Here is a 19,112-nt window from a genome sequence, read left to right on the forward strand (position 1 = left end):
AACATTTCTTTGCATAGCAATCCTAAGCCTGCCTGGGGAATGGCGGTGTTTAATGGAGTGGAGGGGCCAACACCACATCTGCTACCCTACTGTGTTCATGCCAGCTGGGTTTAAAGGCAGTAGGCAGGCAAATCACTTTGGGGGCAGGGAGGGACTGAACCAGACCAAATTTTGCTGCATGATGGCATCAGGCCTGATTTGGGCTCCAGGCTCGCACAATTATTTTCCTCTCCTCCCCCCACTTCCTGCCCTGGTTGAGCTGCAGATGTCACCACTGGGTGGGGCCAGAAATGGCAGTGGGTAGGACAAGAGGCACTCCACACTCTTTCTTTCTGACCACAGAATGCCCAAAATTCAGTTGCTATGTGTACATTTCTTAAGCCTAGTTGAAGATTATGGGCTGTATCCAACTACATCCTACTCAGAGTAAACCCATTGAAATCAATGGGCTTAAATTAGTCATGGACATTGTTTTTAAGGGAGCTATTCTGAATAGGAGTTAGTTGGATACAACAGTCTTCATATTGACTGGGAAATGTGCACAATTCCCTCTTTATGGGCAGGTTATTTGTATATTTTCCATGAGGTTAATGTGCACAATGGCTAGTTGTTATGCACATTAATCACTCTACTTACATTACCCCAAACATATGCCTCTCAACACAACCACAAGACCCTAATACATATAATTGTACTCACAAACATAATAATCCAGCATATATAATTGTTACAATGAGGCACACAGCCTGAAAAATACAAATCATGTAGTTCATACAACAAAGGATACATAATCTGACTCCTGAACAGTGGAGTACTGGTAATCCATCATTTCAGTACTATCTCTTTTTCAAGTCCTCCTGTAGTTAGTTTCTGATTCCTTGGGGACAGCTTTTTATTGGATTCTGTTGAAGAGACTACCCCTATTGTGTACAGATTTCTATACACATCTCACACATCAGTAAATCCCAAAGTAAAATTCTCTTATTCCATTTTGCCTCTGAATTTTTATTATTATTATTATTTAACAAAAATGATATACTCAACTGAAGACCTCCAAGTGGTTTACAAAGGACAATCTGTAACAAACCTATTGACACCTTGTTTCGTTTTTTTTTATGTTTTGTAGGTGTGGGCACGCATCACCGGAAAAAGAGGTCAAGAGAGGGTGCAGATTTGCATAATACTTGCATATGCTCATTTATATGTATAGTTGCAAAATTAGAAATAATTACTATAAATTAAATAGAAAAAGAATACCTCTCTCCGTAGGGGGAAGTGTGTGACCAGGTGACTGATGTGTTTGCTCAGTCTGTGGTACAGGTGCTACCTATTGATTGGCAACTTCTAGCCTAATTCCTTCCCCTCTTAGGGGTCTTTATCTTTAAACCAGACTTGGACCAATCTGCCCTTCAAACAAAGGACTCCTTTAAATAGATGACTGTCCTCAGACAGCCCATCACATAGAGGACTGCCCTCTGACACATGGCTCAGGGCACTGCAAAACTACCTGGGAAGCCTATGCCAGAAGCCAGGGGTGGAGAGCCTGCAGCCCTCCAGATGTTGTTGGACTCCAACTTTCATCAACCCCAGCAGGCATAGCCAGTGGTCAGGAATGATGGGAACTGTAGCTGGTCAACATCTAGAGGGTCACATGATCTCCAGTCCTGCCTTGAGCTGTTAAAACTATGGAGGAAAGATAGAATATAAATGAAAGAAATAAAGTAGCTCATCTTCATGGCATCCCTTTCCAATTTCAGAGTTTGTTGCTACAGGTTTTAGAAGGCCCAGTCAAGGTTGAAGGGATGAAGAGAGAAGCAGAAGGCAACTGTCTTCAGGGACTGAAGCTGCTGATTAGACCCAGAGCCAAAGGAGGATGAAATTTCCACTTGGCAGGTGCAAGGGAGCACCACTGTCCTTTGCAGAGTTCCTACACTTTGTAATTAAAACCTCATTTGAAGAGCCCCTGCCGTTCCCCTCTTCTTCCAGAAATGCTGACAGGGCTTCTTTGATGAACCGTGACAATATTTCTAACACCTCTGTATTTGTTTTTTTGTTTGTTTGTTATCAAGTGCCAACAAATAACAGCATCTACCTTAACGGTTGTTAAATTGCAACTCCGTGGAGAGAAAAGGGAAAAAGCAGGGAGACCTTGGACAGCTTTTTCTTGGCTGAGAAGGTTGCTGCAGAAAACAGACTCCATAATGAGAGCAGCATCTCAAGCCTGCCACCAGTTTTCCTCTTTCCTTCTGGGCACAATTCAAAGGGCTGGCAATGATCTTTAAAGTCCTAAATGGGTCAGGTCCAACCTCATGGTGCCCGTCAGAAGATGTTGGATTCCAACTCCCATCAGCCGCAGCCAGCATGGCCAATGGTGAGGGATGATGGAATTTTTATCCAGACAGCACCTGGAGGGCACCAAGTTGAGGATGGCTGTCTTAAGAATTATCTCATTCCATACCATCCTGCCCACTGTTTAAGGTTCTGCTTTAGAGTAGAAGCATGGCTGGGAGGGCCAACAGTCAGAGTCATCTGAGTGGCTGCACCCAGATCACAGAACACCTTCTCCCCATGAAGTATGGATGGCCCCATCCCTTGCTAATTTTTGCCTGTCTTTGAAAACTGTTTTTATTCAAAGCAAGGTCCTACGAGGCAGACAATGTTTTTATGATTCCGCCTCCTGCCCAGACTGCTAGCCCTGTCTCTGAGTGTGAGTCCTGAGGGTCAGACAGAGAGGCCCAGAGGGCCACATTTGACTCCCGGGCCTGAGGTTTCCTCATCCCTGTTTTATGGAATGTTAATGTTATGCCATAAGGTGCCCTGAGTGGTGTTTTTATACTAGAAGGACAGGATGGCAATGTTTCAATAAATAGATAGATAGATAGATAGATAGATAGATAGATAGATAGATAGATAGATAGATAGATAGATAGATAGATAGATAGATAGATAGATAGATAGATAGATAGATAGATAGATAGATAGATAGATAGATGCTTTTAAATGAGGCTTGGTTTTATGATGAGTTGATTGTTCTATTATTTATTTTAAATATGGCTTGTTTTATGTACACTGCTTAGAAATGCAAATGATTAAGTAGCACAGAAATATTTTAAATAAATAAATAAACGTCTTCTTTGGTTCTCAGTTGTGAAGAAAACAAATTGTTTATATTGTCTATTCAAAAGAAAGAAAGAAAGAAATTAGTGTTCTCAGGAAACACCAGAAAAGGTTAGGAAGATTTTCCGGATGTTCAACTAAAATACAGGAAGCCAGATTTTGGCTGAACATCCGGAAAAACGTCCTAACTGTTGGAGCAGTACGACAATGGAAACAATTGCCTAGGGAGGTGGTGGGCTCTCCAACACTGGAGCCGTTCAAGAGGCAGTCATCTGTCGGGAATGCTTTAATTTGAATTCCTGCATTGAGCAGGGGGTTGGACTCGATGGCCTTATAGGCCCCTTCCAAATCTACTATTCTGTTATTCTATGAAAATCCCAGCTACAACTACTCTACGAAGGTCATACTAATATCAGGATTTTTTTTCTCTTTGGCTGACACACTTGCAAAATGCACCATCATGCAGCAACCCATCCAACTGTTACATCAAGAGGCAGGATATGAGACTTATATTAGAAAATATGAATATTAGGAAGGTTTCAATGATTCAGTGAAAGTGCCCAGAAAATAATATTTTCAATTTGTGTTCCTGTGAAAAGTGAAATATTAGCAAAAAATACCACCTGCTTTGTATCTCAAAACACTAATACTCACTAGTGTTTGGCAGTACTCGCTTGCTTGAAGCAAGTTTTTGATGTCAGCAAAAGGCAGGCATGAAAGAGATTAGCATCACATATCTTTTATTTATGGATTCTGCCAATGAAAAAAATGCAGCAGTCAATGAGCAATGTACAACAGGGTGGTATAGTAGTTCGAGTGACTAGAACTGGGCAGATTGAGATTCAAATCCCCACTCAACTAGGAAGCTTACTGGATGACCTTGGGCCAATAACTTTTGCTCAGCCCAACCTACCTCACAGGGTTGTTAGGAAGATTCAGTGGGGGTGATGTGAGCCACCCTTGAGCTGAAGGGTGGGACAAAAATGTAAAGCTGAATCTCAAGGTCCTCTTGGAATGGAAATACCCAGATTCAGATGAGGGAGCTCTATAATATCTACTAAGAAGATTTGTTCATCACATTTTGGGGTTGCTATGGATCCACAAGGAAGCTGTGCTAACTACTTGAGGTTGTTATTTGTCCCCCAATACCAGAAAGTATTTATACTAATTTGCATCAATGTTCTCCCATCAGCTCAATTGGTAAAATGATTTAATGGGATTCCATATGAGACTTGTAGTCCCAGACTATGGTGAGAAGGCACATGAGGCCAGCACCCTGCCGAAGCTAAGAAGGGTCAGGTCTGGTCAGTGCTTGGATGAGAGACTGCCTCAGAACCATATGTAAGCTGCCTTGGGTTTCTATGATGAAAAAAAAGGCAGGGTATAAATGAAATAAATAAACAATGTCAGTGTAGTAATGAAGAGTTAGAAACTGTAGTGCACATATTATTAATGTGTATTTTTTAGATGTGAAAGAACCAGATATATTTATATTATTATTATTTGATGTATTAAATTATTTATTTAAGAATTTATAAACTTATTAATATCCAGTAAAGCACTGAACAGAAGTATATAAAATACGTAAGATATAATCAATCATAAAACAAAACTACAGAGCATGAGAAAAACCCTTCATTATACATAGTGTGGCTGCAAACTAAAAATGCATCACCATTCAGCTGGGGATGACTGTACATCTCCTTTGCATGCAGAAGGTCCCAAGTTCAATCCCTGGCAACACCATGTAGGAGTGGGAATGATCCCCATCCGAAAGCCTGGAAAGCCACTGCTAGTCAGTGTAGGCAATATGGAGCTAATAGCCTGGCTGGCAGCTTCCTACGTTCCTATGAAAATTCTTCAACATGTGTCTAAAGCACAACACAGGAGACTTCTTTTTTAGAGTGATATATATTATGGATATACAATCTCATGTAACTGACTCAGTTGCAAAGTTTGTATTCCAAGCTATAAATAATCTCTAAGCAGCTTTGATAACATTGTAAAGGGGTGCTCATTTTAATTTTGTCTTAATCTTTTTTGTTTTTGTTTTTTCAACACGGAAAACTGTAATGTTAGTGGGCTAGTTTTCTTGTAGTTTTGAGTTTCTTTTCACCCTGGAATCAAGTATTTGGTTTTGGAGTGTGAAGGGCTGTTTGGACTATTGCTGCATTTGAACTTAGTAAATAAATACACACTATGGTTTGCATCCAATGGCAGCTTAGTGCTTTCACATGTGCAAAGCAATCCCCCTGGTTTTTTTCCTAACCCCCCTACCAACCCCATCCCTCCATGACTACATCCAATACTGTTCCAGAAGTCTCCAAACTAACAGGAACGGCTTTTGTGGGGTTCTGGAGGGCTGCAGTGCATGGAAGGAACTGGTGGACGTAGAATATCCTTGCACAAGTAGAAGGGATTTCTGTTAGCACAAAGCTACAATACAACCCTGAATACATGAAGTAGTCCCTTGCTGTCCTCCTGTTTTCAAGGATTCCAATATTTTCCTGACGTCCTTCTTACTTCTTGGCCCCTTTTGGTCAGTTGCTTGGTGTTCCCCTCTTGGGAAAGGGCCATCAATACAGACTTCCGTTTTTCATCTGGAGACTCAGGTTTTGGGGGTCCCCTCCGGGTCTCCAGGTGACTCACCTTAATCTCCAGACTTTCAGCTTTCATTTTAAAAAGAAATTAAGTTTCTAGGTGTTCTGATTCCAGAGATATACATCAAAACGTTAGCCACTCCCCCACAACTTCTTAGTTGCTCTAAGTTCTGCTCTAATCCCTGCCCTTTCAGGTTTTTAGCTAATAAGAAGTCAGGATTGTGATTGATAAGGAATTATAGAGCCAAAAAATAAAATAGAGTCAAATTGAATTGTCTGCCTTCAAATCAATTCTGACTTATGGTGACCTTAGGAACAGGGTTTTAATGGTAAGCGGTATTCAGAAAGGGGTTTACCATTGCCTCCCTCTGAGGCTGAGAGGCAGTGACTGGCCCAAGGCTCAGAAAATGTGCTTTTTTGTGCTTTTCTGAACATCTCACAGATTGAATAAATAAGTTTTCAGTCTTTTTCTCTCTTGTGTGTAGGAGTCAGACAGGTTTAAATTTTGAAGAGGTCAGTGTTTTGCAAACTTCCCAATGTGAAGCTTTAGTCCAGTGCTTGCTTTTCCAGAGTAAACATACCCAGAGTAAACCCCATTGAATTCAATAGGACTTCCTTTTGAGTAGACATGGTTAGAATCGTGCTGTAAATTGATGGGACTTTTGAGTGAACATAGGAAAGAAGTGTGTTTGTGTTGTATATCTTTCTGTTCCCCTCCAATCCTATTTTTAAAGCAATTAGGCAGGGCTTACTTAGGTATCATCCTGATTTTTTTGTTAATGTTCTGCAGTGATCAACTGGTTTTGTCAATAAACTATTATATGGGGTGTATGTATTTTTACATCTTCAGTGTGTGTGTATATATGGGAATCTTTCCAACAACCCTGTGAGGTAGGGTTGCAGTCTGGAAACCAAGGCAGCTCACAATAAGAAATAAATCCCTTTAAAATCCAATACCCATAAAAACAAGTATAAACAGTTGCAAAACAGCTTGAAGTGGCATGATTCTGAATTTTGGGTTGCATGAATGAAGTTGCTTATCACTTGAGGTTGCAGTTCTGTCCCTGTTTGAGTAACTCCCACTGAATACATTGGGACTTGCTTCTGAATAAATAAACACAGGATTACACTATCAATGTCTTTACAGGTTGTGTAAATAAAAAACATTTGATAGTCATACTTATACAAATATTTCTTCATTTTTCATATTTTTGGTTTTTGCTTAGGAATCCTGACTAGTTGTGGGATGCTTAGTTTTCTGCCTTACTTGTAGGAATCTTGTTGTGGTTGGTATGGTATTGCATTTAAGAAATCATCACCGTCTTTTTCTATTTGCATGCCATTTACCTTTATCCTCACTCCCTTTCATCCACAGAAGCAACAACAGTGGTTCCATGCACTCAGCTCAACCTTCTTAAACCCACTGATGATGCACCTTGTTGTTTCTTTCTTGTCCAATACCACTGATGATGCACCTTGTTGTTTCTTTCTTGTCCAATAGTGGTAAAAGATAATTCACATACTGGGCAGAGTGGTTGCAATTGTTGTTGTTCCCAAGCTGCTGCCTATGAAGGTAGACCAAATCATGTGTGCTTTCTCTCTGTCAATTATATTCACTGGAATTGGGTTGGCTGATGAAGTGAATTTATAGCAGCCCACAGGGGAGGCAGAAAAGGGTAGAGAATCTTCTTACTTATTACTCAAACCTCTTTCTGAAGTGAAGGGTCAAATCTGTAAAGAAATTTGGATGTTAAAAGGTAGGGGCAGGGCATTCCAGGCAGGGGGTTGCCAATCCTACTTAGATATGGATGTCTTTGCAGAGGATCCCTAGTCAAGCTTTACCAACAACACGATCCAAAACCATATCTACTGAGAAGTAAGTCCCATTGAGTTCTATGGGGCTTAGTCCCTTAGTAAGTGTGTTTAGAATTACAGCTCTTCGGGGGCATCCAACTTTACTCCTGAGTGCTCCCATCTAACATCTCCACAACACTAGGCTCTTCCTACAATTGCCTTCTGGTTACTGGCCTAGCCTGGCCAGAGGGCACTTGAACCCTTTTTGCCAGAAGCGAATTGGCTAGATTAAATGTTCCCTACCCAGACTCCTCTTTTAGCTAAGATTTCTGTCTTAATTTCCAATCAGATAAATGTTTTTGTATGAATTGTATGCGCCAAGCAACTGTGGTTGATGCTTAATGTATCATGCTTAATGACATCACTTGGACCCGCCCTGTGACATCACTTGGACCCATCCTGTGAAGTCATTTGGACCCGCCCCATGACATCACTTGGACCCGCCTCATGACATCACTCAGGCCCGACCCCAAAATCTCAGGGTTTGGGATGCTTCTGACCTGGCAACCCTAGCCATAACACAGTGGTAGAGCAACTGCTATGCATGCAGAAAGTCCAAGGTTCAGTCCCCAACATCTCCAGATAGGGCTGAGAGAGACTCCTGCCTGAAACCTTGGAGAGACCGCCAGGGGCCAGTCACTGTAGACAACACTCAGCTAGATGGACCAATGGTCTGACTCAATATAAGGCAGCTTCCTATGATCCTATGCTCTCAGAACTAAATCTATTGGACTGAAGAGAAGGCAGACTGCTAGGCAACGCCATGCCCCGCCTTTTAACTTAATAGCTCAAGATAAAGTGCTGACTGCAGGACAATTCTTCTATTCTAACAACAGAAATGATAGTGCTCCTGGTGCCTATATCCTTAAATGGGAAGTTATGAGTTTTCATGCTGGAGGTTCAGCAAATGCTGCGGGGTCAATTCCTGCATTTCTGATTTATTGTTCATGCCTAGGGGTTGCCTCTATAAAAATGGCTATTTATGCCCAGGCTTCCTGCATTTTACTCATGAATTATATAGGGCAAATGTAAGATTGGCAGTTAAAATAAATGTATATCATAGTGATGATGTGAATTACATTTTAATTCTCCACACTTGGCTTCTTCAAAATAATTTCATAGTGCATCTGGAATGGTTGTGTGGATTTTAGTGCTCCCAACAGAATGCCAAAGAACAGAGGATGAAGCAGACATCTTCACGAGGCCTAGCTGTGGAGCAAGCTATCGCTTTAGGTTTTATTAAATTAGAATATTTTTATTGAATTAGTATTGATCATGAAGGGGCCCTCTTTACACCAACACTGTGGGACAAACAGCACATGACGCGCACAAGCGTGGGATGAAAATTTGACTTTAGTTTAATGACAATCTGACTTGGGAGGCTGCAGATCTTAACTGGTGGCAGCAAACAGAGGGGGCTTAACCCTTTCCCTTCTGTCCTGTTGTACTGCTCATAATCTTTCACCCTGTCCCCTTATAAACATGCATCGAGAATGCTTTAGGGGAGAAAGGCACTTTGGGGCTGCATTTTGAATGGCTGGTAGGGGAAGAGTTAAGTACTTTTTCCACCCTCCTCCTGAACTTCCCTCTTAACAATCAAAGCTTCCATCGTTTATTTTTTAATGTTGGGTGGGTGGGCACACACCTGTTGAGCTTCATTAAATGCATTTCATTGCCCCTCTATTATGGGATGCCCTTCTTTCTGCCATACATGAAGCACCCACCATCAGTTGCTTCAGACGTCTTGTGAAGACATCTCCCTCAGACTTTTCCTGACCCAGAAGATCAGACTCTGTTTTATATGTTTGAATCCCCTGAATTCCCTTATGTATTTCCGTTTATATCCTTTTACACTTCTGTATACTGATTGTATTTTGTTGTAATGATGCTGGTTATTGATTTCATGTTGTACACTGCTTAGAGATTTTAAAAACATTAAGCGGTTTAGAAATACTTCTACATAAATAAATAAATAAATAAATAAATAAATAAATAAATAAATAAATAAATTTTCAAGAGGCCTGATTTTTCTACTGTTTTCCTCCCAAAAATGCAATACCCGGACTCAAAAAATGCAATAGAAATATCCGGACTCAAACCAAAACCATATGAAAACTTACTATGGCAGTTTTAAACTTTACACAGCAACAGACTCAGGTTTGCTACTGTATGTTCAACAAAGAGCCCTAGTAATGCCATTTCTCTGATGAGCATTGCTTTGAATAACGTCTTGTTCTATAGAAAGATTGTAGCCTGCCAAGTTTTCCCCCATTTTCTTTTAAAAGCTGGCTGTAACTGATTTGGTTTGATCTCTGAGAGTATTAGATACATTTTGCTAATTAATTTTTTGAGTGGGGGTTAATCAGAACAGCTTCAAGAGACGTGTATCCATGTGGCAGCCCATATTTCATTCTTAATTGCTCAGCAGTGTGTTTTAATTGAAAGTTCTAGGAAAATGTGGGTTCCATTGAGTCTAGTTGTATTACTGCATACGATTTTAGCTAGCCATGATTGAACCAATCGGAGAAATGCAGCATCATATTCTGAGACCAGGCTTACCGTGTTGTATACTAATCTTTTGTTTGTCAACAGAGAAGTAAAGAGAGAGAGATCTGGATCCAGAGTTTGATTACATTTGCATCACATTTTCAGAACTGATTTGGCTGATGATAAGCCATTTGAGTCCAGAATATATGAACTTGGTTTAACCTACAGGAACTCCCATAGTTGTTCGTTGTACAGTTCTTGCTCTGCTTTGATTAATTTGTCATTTTCAAACCAACTTGCTGTTGCTGCTAATATTGCAGCTTGACAGTACCGTGTAAGATCAGGAATTCCAAGACCTCCTTTATTAGGCTGCGTATACACAATACATTTACCAGTACTTTTTTTCTGGTGGTGGTACTCACCAGTACAGAGTACCGACACCTCTTTTTTTTGTTGCCCATGACAGCTATTTTGTGCTGTGTAGTGGCACCCACGACACTTTTCTCAAGATATGTTTTTTTACCCCCAAATCACTGCATTTAACACATGTTTAAAGCGCATGGCTTTCCCCAAAGTATCATGGGAACTTTAGTTTACCCCTCATAGAGCTACAATTATCAGCATCCTTAAACTACAGCCCCAGCATGCTTTGGGGGAAGCTATGTGCTTTAAATATACTCTGAATGTATGGGGATAAACCTTGATAAAGGTTTTCAATAGCAGTTCTATGTAGCTTGCTTTCTCACATAAACGTCATGATTTTTTTTTACTGTGGGGGTGTTTTCTTGACAGCCCCCTTAGATGTGGCACATGTGTTGTTGTTTTGCTGTGGACTGACATAGCTGGATACAGACTGCTATTTACTTTCACTCCTCTTGCCTACTTCCATATCTGCATCAGATACTCTGCTGAGTATCTTTTGCAGCAAGCCTGAGGGTGATGTCGTTTGTGCACTCCCAAGGCAGGAGACAAGCTCACGCATTTGCCGGGATGTCGAGTGTGGCAAGCCATCCACTCCCAAGGTGGAGTCAACATTTTCAAACCCACTTGAAAAATTAACTTGGGTTGTCCCTCCTCATACTTTCACATGGTTCAAAAGGGAGGCCATGTTTAGCAACCCTGGCAGTTAATTGGAGCTAGGGAGGAGAAATTCATTCAGTTCACATGGAAAGCCAAATCTATCAAATTTGCATTTTCTGAAACAGTGCAAGATCCAAAACACAGCCATCCTAAATTCACATTTGTTCAAATTTTGTGATGCTGTTTTCCAACCAGTGTGTTTGCAAAAATACATATATTAGGGGAAAGTGTGCAAAAGATGACTATATTAGTGAAAATAATATACAAAATGTGTTACTTTAGGAAACATTGCTTGCAAAAATGTCTACATTAGTCAAAAATGAGAAATGCATACCGAAATGCTGAAGAATCTTCATTAGGATTTTTTTTTAACAAAATTGCAAATTGCTGCAGAAATGTGAAGAAATAAATTTAAGACTGGAAAAATGAAAAATGGAGAGAAATGAAATTGAGAGATCCTTCCATCCTTAAAAGGAAATAGTGATTAGAGAACTGTTGCTTGTAACAAGAGTGGTTCTTAAAAAAAAAAGGTTGCAGGAAATCTTGCAAGTGGCCTCTGAAAGAGCATCAAACATTCACTCCATGTTGCTCTTAATTACTGAGCCATATGCTCGCACTCTGTCTCAGTTTTCCCAGAATTAACACTGTCTCACTGGGCAATTTCTGATCTGCTGATAAAGAGAAGGCGGAATATGTGCATAGTTTCTTCAGCATTAGGATGTTGGTGCCAGCAGTGGTGGTCAAATGTGTGTGCGTGTTTGTGTGTGAGCGTCATTTTTCAAACTACAGTTGCTCAAAAATCTGGTGGATATTTTCACACTATGTAATTTGACAGAGAAATATTTTTCTGTTTCTTGGGCCTTGGACAGCCAACCTGATTCTGAAAACTAAATATTTTCATGCACAAATGTGTCAGATGGCAATCAATTATCATGGTTTGACCAGCTATTTATCTCTTTTGTGGGATACCTACCTGCTCTGCCAATTCACACCATGTGCTTGATGTGCCCTGCACTTTCTTCACTGTCCTAAATGTTTTCTTCTGCTTCCCATGTCTGGAGCAGACTTTCTTTTTATTGACAAAGCAATCATTCTGAGGTACAACTTACAGGTGACATAGGAAGAGCTGCGTCTGGGGATCCAATGGCTTGGATTCAGACTTGCCCTTCTGCAGAAGGGAATCATAGAATCATAGAATAGTAGAGTTGGAAGGGGCCTATAAGGCCATCAAGTCCAACCCCCTGCTCAATGCAGGAATCCAAATCAAAGCATTCCTGACAGATGGCTGTCCAGCTGCCTCTTGAATGCTTCCAGTGTCAGAGAGCCCACTACCTCTCTAGGTTATTGGTTCAATTGTCGTATGGCTCTAACAGTTAGGAAGTTTTTCCTGATGTCCAGTCTAAATCTGGCTTCCTGCAACTTGAGCCCATTATTCTGTGTCTTGCACTCTGGGATGATCGAGAAGAGATCCCGGCCCTCCTCTGTGTGACAACCTTTCATGTACTTGAAGAGTGCTATCATATCTCCCCTCAGTCTTCTCTTCTCCAGGCTAAACATGCCCAGTTCTTTCAGTTTCTCCTCATAGGGCTTTGTTTCCAGTCTCCTGATCATCCTGGTTGCCTTTCTCTGAACCTGTTCCAGTTTGTCCTTCTTGAAGTGCGGAGCTGGAGACCAAAACTGGACGCAGTATTCAAGATGAGGCCTAACCAGTGCAGAATAGAGGGGAACTAATACTTCACATGATTTGGAAACAATACTTCTGTTAATGCAGCCTAATATAGCATTTGACTTTTTTGCAGCCACATCACACTATTGGCTCATATTCAGCTTATGATCAATGACAATTCCAAGATCCTTCTCACATGTTGTATTGCTGAGCCAAGTATCCCCCATCTTATAACTGTGCATTTGGTTTCTTTTTCCTAAGTGTAGACCTGTGCATTTATCCCTGTTGAATTTCATTCTGTTGTTTTCAGCCCAATGCTCCAGCCTATCAAGGTCCCTTTGAATTTTGTTTCTGTCTTTCACGGAATTAGCTGTGTCCCCCAATTTTGTATCATCTGCGAATGTGATAAGCATGCTCTGTACCTCTTCATCCAAGTCGTTAATAAAAATGATGAAGAGCACTGGTTCCAGGACCGAGCCCTGTGGTACCCCAATCATAACTTCCGCCCAGTTTGAGAAGGAACCATTGCTAAGCACTCTTTGATCAGCCTGACACTGATTTTATGCCTTCTACATTAAATTGTACCTTTGTAGTCTCTTTAGTACCACTCCCTATATATATATGTATATATATGTGTGTGTGTGTGTGTGTGTGTATTGTATTTTATGTGTTTTAATTTATTTTAATGTTTTTGTGATTTTACTGTTTACAATTTTATTATGTACACGTTTGATTTTATTTTTGTAAGCCGCCCTGAGTGCCCTATTATAGGGTAGAAGGGCGGGATAGAAATATTTTAAAATAAATAAAATAAATAAATTTGAGTATGATTCTGGAGCCAACTGTTGATCCACCTGATGGTTGTTCCATCCAGCCCACATTTAGCTACCTTGCTAATCAGAATATTATGGGGCACGTTGTCAAAAGCTTTACTGAAGTCAAGATATATTATGTCCACAGCATTCCCACAGTCTACAAGGGATGTTACCCAATCAAAAAGTGAGATAAGATTAGTTTGGCAGGTTTTGTTCTTCATAAATCCGTGTTGGCTTCTTGTAATCACTGCATTGTTTTCAGGCTGCTTACAGATTGACTGCTTTATAATCTGGTCCAGAGTTTTTCCAGGGATTGATCAGAGCTTGGAAGATTACTTTTAAAAAGTAATAAATTACTGTTACAGTTACATGGCCCCAAAAAAGTAGTAATTACTGTTACAATTACAATTGCTCTGAAAGTAACTGATTACTTTACTTTTCCTCCAAAGTAATCACTACAATTACATTTCAGTTACTTAAAAAAAAGCCTACAAGGTGCTGGCCTTGGCTGCTGCCTAAAACAACATTAAAAATAAACAAACACATACAGAGGTAGTAGAATAATTATTTTTATTCATAAGATAGCAGTGGTGGTCTCTCCACTGGTAAGGGTGGTGGGGAGGGAGGCTGAGGCCACTACTCAGATCTTTGCACATCAAACCAAGTGCAACCCCCCCCCCACTCAGCCAGCCAGCATAATCACTCTCACTTAACCACCTCCCGGACCCTGCTCTGCCACCAACTAAGGGACACTCTCTCAAGCAAACATTTTCCCCTGAGATGCAAAAAAGTTAAAATACTGCAAATGCAGTCCAGTAGCCAGAGAGGGTGGTGGAGGCCACTTTGTGTGCCATGTGCAAACACAGTACTCTCTCTCTCTCTCTCTCTCTCTCTCTCTCTCTCACACACACACACACACACACACACGTTGTCATCTTTCACCTCCACAGTTCTTTATCTCCATTCTGCTGCTGCCTCCTTCTCCTCCTTTATCCATGTTCTTGACCTCCAGATCCTTTTTCCCTCCACTCCATTCTTCACCACCACTATCTGTTTTTTTAAATAATTGTTTTCTCCACTCCACCCCGTCTCACTCTCTGCCTCCTCCCTCGTCGCCTCCTACCCATCCACAGAGCATAAGGAAAGAGCAACACTGCACAGAAGCCCAGTTTGAGGCACATGATTTTCATCTACAAATCAGAGGAGCAGAAGACTTCCCCTGCTTCCCCCCAAGTAATGCCCAAAAGTAACTCTAGAAACGTTACAATTACTCCACAAAACTAGTAAAATTACTCCTAGTTCTATTACAATCAAAATGTAAAGGAATTACCCACTCATTACTCAAAAAGTAATGAATTACAAGTAATTCATTACTTGTAACTAGTTACTTCCAAGCTCTGGGATTGATGTTAGGCTGACTGGTCTGTAGTTCCCTGGTTCCTCCTTTTTGCCCTTTTTGAAGATAGGGACAACATTAGCTCTCCTCCAGTCATCTGGCACTTCACCAGTCCTCCACAATTTCGCAAAGATAATAGAGAGCGGTTCTGAGAGTTCTTCAGCCAGTTCCTTCAATACTCTAGGATGCAGTTTATCGGGCCCTGCCAATTTGAACTCGTTCAAAGTGATTAGGTATTCCTTGACCGTTTGTCTATCAATCTCAAGTTCCAATCCTGTCCCTTCTACTTCATGTTTCCTGGGAGGGTCATAGACCCTTTTTTGGGAGAAGACTGAGCCAAAGTAGGAATTGAGCAGTTCTGCATTTTCTTTGTCATCTGTTATCATTTTACCATCCTCACTGAGTAGCTGTGCCACCATTTCCTTTCTCTGTCTTTTACTATGGACATACCTGAAGAAAGCTTTTTTGTTGCTTTTAGCATCCCTTGCTAACCTCAGCTTATTCTCAGCTTTAGCCTTCCTGACACCATCCCTGCAATTCCATGATACCTGCCTGTACTCTTCCTTTGTGGCCTGGCCTTCTTTCCACTTCCTGTATCTGTCCTTTTTTGTTTTCAGGTCAGCTCTAAGCTTTTTGTGAAGCCACATTGGCTTCTTCTGCTGTTTCCCCCCTTTTTTCCTTGTTGGAATTTCTTGCCATTGCACTTTTACAATTTCTTTTTTTAGAAACTCCCACCCATCTTGGACTCCTTTTCTCATTAGGGTCGCTTGCCATGGAACTGTACTTACAATTGTTCTGAGTTTATTAAAATCAGCTTTCCTGAAGTCCAGGGTGCACGTATGGCTACTCTCAGCTTTTGCTTCTTTTAAAATCAAGAATTCAGGTATGGTGTCACTTTCCCCCAGAGTTCCCGTAACTGCCATTTCATCCACCAAATCATCTCTATTGGTTAGAATCAAGTCCAGGATAGCTGATCCTCTTGTTGTTTCTTCTACTTTCTGTAGGAGAAAGTTATCTCCAACACAAGTCAGAAATTTCTTGGAGAGGCCATGTTTGGCAGAGTTTGTCTCCCAACAGATATCAGGATAATTGAAGTCCCCCATTACTACTACATCATGCCTCCTTGAAACATTGGCAATTTGCTTTTCAAAAGTTACATTCTCTTCTTCTCATTGATTGGATGTTCAGTAGTTGACTCCAAGCACCACATTCCTTTTATTACTTGCCCTATTAATTTTAATCCAGATACTCTCGGTGGAGCTACCAAGCTCATCTTCCTGTATTTCTGTGCAGGGATATATATATTTAACATATAGCACGACTCCACCTCCCTTTTTATTCCTTCTGTTCTTTTTGAACAAGTCGTATCCTTCAATTGCTGTATTCCTTTCATGGGAGTCATCCCACTAAGTTTCACCAAGTTATATCTATCAAGTCGTAATTACCCTCCTGTATGAAGAGTTCAAGTTTGTCCTGCTTGTTTCCCATGCTCTGCAGACATCGAAGACCATGTAATTTGTGGTTTGGCTTCCTTACTACATTTTTCTGAGGACTGTTACTGGGACCTATTAGAGCCGATCAATCTGTTCCCGTTACTGTGCACAAGCCTTCATCAGTCGTTACCACCAACTTTATGTCTACCCCCCCTTAGGATCCAATTTAAAGCCCTCCTGATGAACTTTCTCCATGCTGTGGCCAAACATATTCTTCCTAGTCCTTGTGAGATGCAACCCATCACTTGCCAGCAGTCCATCTTCCAGGAAGCATAGCCCGTGGTCCCAGAGTCCAAATCTCTCACGTCGGCACCACCTTCGTAGTCATTCATTCACACGGAGTATTTTTCTTTCCCTTTCTACTCCTCTTTTAAGTACTGGAAGGATGGATGAAAAAACTGTCTGGGCCCCAAAGTCCTTGAGTTGCCTTCTCAGAACTTCAAAGTCTGATGTGATTTCTTCATAGCTTTGTTTGGCAGTATCATTTGTTCCCACATGGATGAGGAGAAAGGGATACCTGTTGGTGGGCTTGATAAGTGATGGCAACCCTTCCGTCACATCTCTAATCCGTCCTCCTGGTAGACAGCATACCTGGCGAGTCCACGGATCTTCTCGACATACTTGGGTTTTGATCCCACACAATAGGAAGTGCTCCTTCTGTTTGCAGAAGAGGCTGAGATCCAGAGAGGCTTCCAGAAGAGAAGAGGTTTTTGCAGATTCTCCCTTCTCCCCACAGCCCCCGCAGCTGACCCTCCAAAGCAGCATTTGGGGGGCAGCTGCAAGGGGAAGGGGGGATGTACAAAAATCTCCTCTCCTCTTCCTTCAGCAGAAGAGTATGATAGTCTGGATTCTTTCTTTTTTTTACTTTTAATTTATTTTCCATATGCTATATACAGGTAAGTCACTGATACTTCAGTAATGCAATGAGCATATAGAGGTAAATGATACCACAATGATAATCCAACATCTATAAGCAGAAAATAAGAATAGTAACAAACATATTTTCCCTCCCCTAGAATACACATAGATAGATTTCTGGGGCGGGACAGGGGGAGAACTGTCACTGTTAAAATGATCAGATTTTAGAATTAGAACAGCACTCAGTTAGTATCTCTTACTATTTGGGGGCTCATCTACATGGGAGCATTTCTTTGTAACAAATACACCGCTTTTACCTTCGTAATAGATTTGCACCATCCACGGTAAGTGCTCAGTGCCAGCTGCAAACATGGAGGTTTCCATTCACACCCTCTATGAAGGATCAATCATGCAGTTTCCTAATGACCACGCCCTTCAATTTACATTTGCACTCCCTCTGGTTGCCCTCTGGTTTCTAGGTAACTGAGCATGCTCAGTTTGTTCTACCAGTTTTTTAAAAACTCCGGAAGTGCAATTATTTCTAATTTCACAGGTACAATACAGCTGAAATACAGATCTTTGAGCAGTTATGCTTTTGCGCACAATCTAGGAGGAAAAGAAAAATAACTGCACCATTTGCAGCAACATAAAAAAGATCAACAGAATGGAGGAGAGTAGCTGGAAGTTGCTTGTTGGCCCACAGGAAACAAAATGAATGAAGGTAGGAGATAGTGGGCGTGGAGAAGGAAACAAATTACACACCCACCTGAAAACAGCGAAGCAAAATGCGTACAAGGAGGAGTGCAGCACAATGGAGACTTATTTTTCTTCACTTTTCATATCAGTGGATTGAGTTAGTACGAATTTATAAGGGGGAAACTGCATGATAGCTTCTGTTTGCCGGTAACATCATGTGTACCATGCAAATTAAAAGACGTGAGTAGCACCAAACACACAGTAAACCACCGTGTAGATGAGCCCTTTATATTTTACTGCGAACAACAACCAACTCTGTTAGTCACTGTAGTCTGGATTTAACCCAGTGTCATCTTCTTCTTCTTCTTACTTGAAAGATAATCTTACTCCTTCTGTACCCAATCACTGTGCTCTGCAGGTGAGGGCCTCCTGCAGATACCATCTTATCAGGAGATCTGTTCTGCACAACATAGGAAGTGGACCTTTAGTGAAGTAGCACCAGCACTTTGGAATTCCCTCTCCTTAAATATTAGACAGGTGCCATCTCTATTGTCTTTTCGGCACCTACTGATGACCTTCCTCTTTCAAGAAACCTTTTAAGTAGACCTTATCCCAATCTGTATCTGTGGTGGAATTGTTTTTAAAGATGCTTTTAAATATTTTTTTAAAAAAGATGTTTTGTTTTAATTCCCTCCCCCCCCCAGATTTTTTAAAAGATGTTTTATAGATGTTTTTAGGGTTTGTCATGTGTTTTCCACCCTGGGCTCCTTCTGGGAGGAAGGATATAAATTTAATGACTCTTCTTCTTCTTCACCACCACCACCACCACAGTGGGGATTACAGCCCTAGTGCAAATGGAGGAGGCTTTAGCTCTTTCCCCCAGTGCCAATTCTTTAGTGGAAATCCCCTTCCTCCAGGGCTCAATTTACCTGCAGAGGGGGAAACATGTAGCCTGCCTGTATGCCTTCCCTTCTATGATTAAAAGCAGCTGTTGGTGGGGAACGGGGAATCAGAACAGGGGAAAGTGTAACTCCCCTCCCACTCACATCG

Source organism: Rhineura floridana, chromosome 10, assembly GCF_030035675.1.
Source record: "Rhineura floridana isolate rRhiFlo1 chromosome 10, rRhiFlo1.hap2, whole genome shotgun sequence".
NCBI classification, from domain to species: Eukaryota; Metazoa; Chordata; class Lepidosauria; order Squamata; family Rhineuridae; genus Rhineura; species Rhineura floridana.